Consider the following 5,773-nt stretch of genomic DNA (forward strand, 5'->3'; position numbering starts at 1 on the left):
GCTCACTGAGTGAAGGAGTTTGTCACCGTAGTGCTAGTACTGCTCATTTTGTAAAGCCTTTGTGAGGCTTTTGTTCTGTCACAAATTATTTGCTTTTATAAAAACATGTTCTCATGAAAGCTAACAAAACACAAACTAGAAACAGCAACGGACACATTTTTGTCATTAGGCGCTTTGTGATGTGCGGAAAGTAGGCCTTAAGGTTTTACTGTCATGGCCATCTAATGGCTGTTCAGTAGCATATGTGAAATGAGTTAAAGGCCAAATGGCAGTCTAAGTGTGGTTCTTAGCCATGTCCAATGACTACCAGTCTCAGCAGAAAGGCCAAGAACTGAATTACCCTGTCACCCCAGCGGGGGATCCCACTGTAAGGACTGAAGTACATTTTCTGGAAAGAGTGGGGGAAACTTGCCTTGCCTATGCTATTTCTGCTTTTTGGATACAGGACCTCTGTCTTCAAGGTTGGCCCCTTTCATAAGCATAACTATTGCTTCTAATCTTGTTTTTGGACTCTGGGCTTGTAAGGGCTCCATGTGCTTTTAATACATTAGCACTTCACTCGTGTGTAGGGAACAAATGTAGATCACTTAGCAAGCAAAACAGAGTTTCATAGTCTGACTAAGCAGTTCATATTTTGACACCAGCATGCAACATTGGAAGTCTGCTCAGAAGAGGCCCAGGACTTTGAAAAGTAAAATGGTCAAATGTGTCAGAGCTATGTGGGAAACCTTGAAACGTGCTTGCCCTGGCCATGTTTGACTCAGTTGTTTTCTGTCAGTTTCATTCTTTTGTAAACACTAACTTCATCCCCATCTTTAAAATTAAAATGTTAGTGTTAATATTACTTCAGTTCATGCAAGGCAAGCTCTATTTGCACACACTTAACCCTTTTCCTGGCCTAGTTCCTATATGGTAGGTAAATATAATATGAAATATGTCTTTCCAAGCTTCTGACCATGCCACATTAGGCTTGCATCTGAATTAAATATTGAGTTAAAACTAAAGTTCACCCTTTAATCCTTGTTGTTTTTTTGGTCCTTGACCCACACTAGGTTTTTTCCCCCAAAACTTCCCACTATTGATTGCTACCAGTAGTAGCAACAGTAAGAAATGTTGGGTGGAAGAGAATCCTATATGGACAAACCTATAAATAGGCTTCTGGGTCCCTGTGTAGCCTTTGCAGCCCTGAATACATAAAGACCATGTTTCTATAATTTTGAGTCCAAGGCTTGGTCTACCCACAGATTTTGTACCTGTATAACTGTTTTGGTTAGAGGTAGCATAACTTAAAAAAAAAAAAAGTTACACCAATGCAATCCCTAGTGTGGACACAGCTATAACAATATAATTGTGTACAGTTATAATTTACTCTCCTTCCCATACAGGAATAGCTGTGCTATGTAAGCATCTTCATACCAATGTAATTGCATCGACACTGGAGGGTTTATACCACTTTATACTGATGGCTGACTAGAGAACTAATAGGATTGCAACACCTCAGCTGTGGGTGCCATTAAAGTGTAAATGAATTACATGAGACTGAATGGGGGGGTTTCAAATTCAGACTGTTTTATACTTTGTTGTGGGGAGTTAGGATTAAAGGTGATCTGCAATGAGTTGTTAAAAATGGGTATTTTGCCCCTTTACGATGCATAAAGGACTGGAAGGTATTTTGGGGGAGTGGAAGAGTTATATTTAGACATACTAGGAATATCGCATCTCGTTTTCTGTTTCTTCTGGAAGATTAATGGGCCCTAACTGGATTGGGAAGTGTGGAATCTTGAACAAACTTCCTTTCTCAAGTTTGTGTTAAGTATTTGTTTGAAAAACAAAATAATTCAGTCATCTGAATAAAAGGCTCTTCCAGCTCTGAATTGCTCAGATTTCACTGTTCCGTAGTCCCAATCCATCAACATCCAAGATAGGCAATCCCACTATTCAGTCTCAATTGAGCCTGCAGCGTCAAAAGCCCTCCTAAAGCTACGGGCAGGAACCAGGACCAAGGGTTGTATCTGCACCAGTTCTCTCTCAATGGTTTGTTTCCACATCTTCCCCCAAGGATGGAGAAAGAGAGGAGGGAGGAGCAGGAAGCAGAGAGAGAGAGTTGTCCAGAGAGGAAGGATGGTCTGGTGGTTAGGGTGCTAGCCTGTGATTTGGGAGATTGGGTTCATTTCCTAGCTTCACTGCAGAATCCCTGTGTGATACTGGTAATTCACTTACTCTCTCTGCCTCAATTCTTCTGCTGTAAAATTAGGCTAATGGCAGTTTCCTATCTCACAGGGGTGCTGTGAAGATAAATACAATAAAAACAGTGAGTCACTCAAATATTACAGTAAGGCGGGCTATATAAGTACTGTAGGTGGGTAGATGGAGCCAAAAGGCAGAATGTGACAGTCTGGGAAAGGATTTAGGAAGCTGTGAGTTTCAGAATAAAAACAAGAAATAATACAACTGCCTCAAACTATCCAATGACATGTTACCTGCAGTGTAATACAGAATTTGAGGTAGACTGGCCCCATTCCATTCCCCACTGACTTTCCATCTCCTATCTGTTCCCTGCTTTATGGAAGTTTGCTATGGAATTTAGCCGTGTGATTTTGAAGCCAATCTCTAGAATTCTGTAGCAGTGCTATGATTCTCTAATAAATGCTATAGGCCCTAAATAATCTGTGTAGGGCCCTATTTGATGGAGCCCTAGTAGCATTAGCCCTATTAAGTTATAGAGCACTCTTTCATAAGGGCATCATTTTGAAGGCCATAGGTTGCCATCTCCATGATCTGCAGTTCAGTCATGGGACTAATTTCCACAAACCTCAGATTAGACTTCCTTCCCACTTGATTCCTCTGTCTCCAGGGGCAAGGGCATCCCCCATTACAGTCCCAGACAGAACTGCTGCTCTCCCCAGTAGCAATTACTGACATCTGCTGCAATAAAGCAGGAAGCTGCAGCATGCATCTTGATGCTAACAGCAGAAATCCAGCCTCAACATAAAGTCACAGAGTCTGTTTACCCAATGACCTCAGATATTAAGGAGGCTGGAGAATCTGTCAGGGTCTGGGGGCATTAGCAAAGTTGAGAGGTTTGGTCGGAAACTTCCAGGTGGTGCTGAAACTTACTGTTCCTTCTATGACTAAAGCAAGTTCAGAAGTCCTTGACCATCACAGTCTTATGCAAACTCTCTTGAGTTTATTAATTGGCTTGGAGGCAGGCCTGGCTAGTTCTCAGGCACAGCTGAAGGGCTCAGTCTTGACCAGCACATAAACCGGGTCTGGGTCTCCCATCTCCTCCTTGTTGCAGCTTGTCCAGCTCAGGTCTCCTGTACCTGGAACATCCAGGAGGAAGGGGGAAACAACCATGTCCCAGGGGCATAGCACCATACTGATCAACATATCTCCCACACGGATGCCTTCCTCCCATTGGTCTGAGATCCCCATTTTGGTCTCAGGCTGTCAATATACAGGCTGGTCAATATAATATCCAGTCCCACCATCCCTTTGTTCTCTACTCAGTGAATTAAGGTTAGAATCACTAAGGTCTATTTGGAGGACACAGCAGCTAAAAGAAAGAGATGCAGATTGGAACTGCAGCGATTGCTTGAATTAAGAGCGCCTGAGCGGGGCAAGCCCCAGACCCTGCTCCCCAGCAGGAGCTCCAGAGGACAGTTTAAAACAGTTGGTGGACTGGATTTTGCCCACCCCTGGATTAGTGTCTGTCTAGAGCCATCTAGTGGTGTATGACTGTACTTGCAATCACTGCCTTTGGAATGATGACATGGAGGGAATTTAATTTTCAGAGACTAATGTGGAAAACTCACTTTCAAGAACAAAGATGAAACAACAACATCATTCAGAACATATTGGAGTGTCAAAAATAGGGGCCAAAAGTTATCACTGCATCTTAAATCAGTGTTTTCATGAAATGGACATTAACTCCCCACCCATACATTCTAGTTATGTACAGAAAGGAACACATCTTTATTACCTCTGAGACGTAACACTGACTTTTTAATCTGGGTGCTAGTGGCAGCAACTCCATGTGAGGTGGCAATCTCTGACAGCCATTTATGGCCCTGAGTACCTTTTCTAAATTGGACATAGTTGTGTTGCTGGCAGTGCATTTAGAAGTATACAGAGAGAGAGGATGGTAGGTGGCCAAGCCATTTCAAATATTGCCTCCTGCAGCTCCCCGCAGAGTACTGAACCACCAATGGGCCTCTGGGTCACACAATGTCTGAAGATATTTGTATCCATTAGACAAAGACAATGCATTTCTCTTTTAAACCTCAAAAGACAGCTACAGGGATGGAGTTTCTTTTTGTTCCTTCAGGACTTCTTTCCAAAATTAATGTGTCCACAGTAAACAAGAAAAGGAGGGTAAATAGGAGCTTTGGATTTACCTTCACTAAACCAGACATCATTTTATATCCCTAAGACTTTCTATTAACAAGTTCTTATACGATTCATTGAAATCTATTCCAGCCCTTTCTCTGAAAAATGTCACTTTAATTTCAAGGTTTATAAAGTGTATTTGTCCAATTAGAAACAGACAAGAATATGTCCTGTTTTTGTCACTCCTACAAAGAACATCACTGTCCTTTACAGGCTCCCAAATGTGCTCATATTCCTGCTCTGAGCCCTCTGCCTCCCCAGGCCCCTGAGGCCAATACTTAGGGTATGTCCACACTGTAATCACAGAGTGTGATTGCAGCTCATATAGACATACCCACTGTGACACTCTATACCCCAAAACAACACCCTGTCACCCCCATATTTACCATGGTGATATGATTATATGTTTTGCACGAAGTATGCCTAAAAGTCGTGACCTGTTGAACATTAATATCCTGATGGATTGTATGTGCTATTATTGTATGTGGAGTTATGAAGTTTTGTCATGTGAATGTTACTGAAATATGTTATGAAGCTGGAAACACCCACAACCAGCCTTTCAGGTACAACAGTGAAGAAGCCAGACTGTGTTGATGGCCCATTAAGGGGAATCCACACTACCAAGGACTATCACAGGATCTGTGTACAATTAAGACTTCTCAGAGGTAGCATGAAAACAAGGGATAGTGCTTGGCACATAGCAAAAGATCTTTCCAGCAAGCTGGAGGAACCTATAAAGGAGGAGGTGACAACATCATTTGGCCTCTTCCCCGCTCCCAGCAACTCAAGACCTGGGAACATGTCTGGAGGACAAAGACTGAGCTGGGTAGGTGGTCCCAGGCTGGAAAAGAAAATCCCAGCCTGTGTAGGAAGGAACTATACCATCAAGGTGAGACACTGATTGATTCAAATCCTGTCTAGTTTATAGAACTCAGATTGCGATTTTACTTTTATTTCTTGGGTAACAACTTTGTACACTTACTACTTATAATCACTTAAAATCTTTCTGTAGTTAATTAATCTGTTTTATATTTTACCTAAAACAGTGTGTTGCTTGAAGTGCTTGGGGAATCTGCTCAGTGTACAAAAGCTGGTGCACGTCCACTTTCCTTTGTAGAAGTGGTGGACCGGGTAATAAATTTACACTGGTCAGGCTTCTGACCAGGGCAAGATGATACAGCTCTGGGGTCCTAGGCTGGGGAGCTGGAGGAATTGGCTGGAGCCTCTCTATTGTTGGTTCATGAGTGGCTAGGAGAAGCATTCATGTAATTCAGCTGGGTGTGTCCCTGCCTGTAGATGTCTGTGCAAGCGCAGGACCTGGAGGGAGTTTGCAGCTTGTCACAGCATCACAGTGTGAGAGGGAGCCCAGGCTGGTGAGACAGGG

Source organism: Mauremys mutica, chromosome 4, assembly GCF_020497125.1.
Source record: "Mauremys mutica isolate MM-2020 ecotype Southern chromosome 4, ASM2049712v1, whole genome shotgun sequence".
Classification (NCBI taxonomy): Eukaryota; Metazoa; Chordata; order Testudines; family Geoemydidae; genus Mauremys; species Mauremys mutica.